General features: G+C 43.1%; 1 non-coding gene across 1 annotated transcript; it reads right to left on the reverse strand.

Moving 5' to 3' along the window:
- Window positions 1-764: 764 nt before the first annotated feature.
- LOC141603670 (small nucleolar RNA R71) lies at window positions 765-873 on the reverse strand. The gene has a single exon (XR_012525528.1). It is a non-coding gene; the product is annotated as a small nucleolar RNA R71 (small nucleolar RNA).
- Between the last annotated feature and the right edge of the window lie 1,032 nt (window positions 874-1,905).

Genomic DNA, 1,905 nt, shown 5'->3' on the forward strand with positions numbered 1-1,905 from the left:
TATCTTGTTGAGAAATTTCATATTTAGCAATTAGTCATTAGAATCAACCAATTTCAAACCCCCCCCCCCCCTTTTAATTGTTACTTTTATAGACTGAAAATAGCAAACAAAATTAATCTTGTCTCTCTGTGGTTCGACCCTTACTATCACTAGCTATAGTTTTAGTTTGGAATTATAAATTTAATTTTGATACAAAACGACGGTATCAAATTTTGGCGCCGTTGTCGGGGAGACGGTGTAATTCTATTTGCTTTATTTTTAGTTTATTTTTCTTGTCTCAAGGAACTTTGGTTCCTTGAGGCCGTTGCTTACCTTTGCTTCTAGTTTTGTTTTTGCACAGTTAGAAGACAGGTTTTTGAGAGGAAGGCTTGAGTACTCTCAGTTTTGCGAATATGGCTACAATATATGATAATCTTCAGCCAAAGGAGCACCACCTTCCAAAGGGGCACGTGTTACCTACCCCCACTACCGGTAACTTCGAATTTCGTTCCTCTTATATCGATTTAGTGGAGCAAAATCAGTTTGCTGGTCTGCCAGATGAGGACCCCTTGAAGCATATGGAAATTTTCACAGATCTCATTGTTCCATACCTATACCGGCTGGGGTGACTCAGGATGAAGTAAAGGGGGTGATGTTCTTATACTCCTTGAAGGATTCGGCGTGAGATTGGTACCGCTACCTTGATAGGGTAGCAGCTGGAGTCACTGATTGGACATCTCTAGCATTAGCCTTCTACAAGAAGTACTTCCCGCTTTCAAAGACTGATGCCTTGCGAATTAAAATTACAAATTTCCAGCAAGGAGCTGATGAGGGCTTTTGTGAGGCATGGGGACGTTTCAAAAGTTTGGTCCGAGCTGTCCCTCACCATGGTTTCCAGCAGTGGTATCTTTGCAACTTATTCTACAATGCTTTATATGATGATTACAAGGTCATCCTGGATGCAGCTGCGAATGGTAGGATCCAAAACAATACTGGTCAGAATAGAGGTTGGAACACTATTGAGGAGATGGCGGTCCATAGAGCTGAATTTGGGAGTTCACGTGGAAATTCACGAAAGCAAAGTGATGAAATGAGTACTGTTGTGACACCCATTGCTTCTATTACAGCCCGTCTCGAGAAGCTCGAGGCTTATGAAGCTTCCAAGGAAAGAGTTGAAATTCATGTCCATAATTCATATGAGACCGCGAAATTGAGAGAAATGGTCCAAACTCTTTTGGTTCAAGTGGCGAATATAGAAGCATCCGGGATTGAGTCCTCAAAGAATTTTGTGAAGCAGTTGGAGAATATAGAGGCTAAGAAAGTCGCCAATTCTTCAAGCAAATGTGAAGGGCCAATTTAAACGATTAATGCCATTAATCTCAGAAGTGGCCTCTCTTATGAAGGTCCCGACAAGCCAAGAGGAGACTCGGGAAATGATGAAGAAGCTAGTTTAATTTCTGGTGTAAAAACGAGCTCAATTGCCAGTACTGCTGGTCGATCGACCACTACTATCAGTCGATCGACTGGAGCGTCAGATGAAAAAGTTTCTAATCAGAAACTATTCACGCCCAGCATAAGCAGTCGATCGACTGACACCAACGGTCGATCGACTGAGACTCCTGACGAAGAAGTCTCTGTCCAGGAACTGTTCACACCCAGCCAGTTTGGTCGATCGACCACTACTATCAGTCGATCGACTGGGTCTCCAGTGCAGGACGCAAATCCGTCAACTAGATTGCATGATTCTACACTCATTGATGATTTGACGGAAGTTTTAAACTTACGGAAGCCGAAGGTTGCTGATCCTACGGCCAATGTTGCAGTCCCGTATCCGGAGCGTTTAAAGAACACTAAGCTGGAGCGCGAGTTTGGTAAGTTTTTGGAGATGGTCCAAAATCTCGAGGTGGCGATTCCTTTCACTGATCT

Source organism: Silene latifolia, chromosome 9 (genome assembly GCF_048544455.1).
Source record: "Silene latifolia isolate original U9 population chromosome 9, ASM4854445v1, whole genome shotgun sequence".
NCBI lineage: Eukaryota > Viridiplantae > Streptophyta > Magnoliopsida > Caryophyllales > Caryophyllaceae > Silene > Silene latifolia.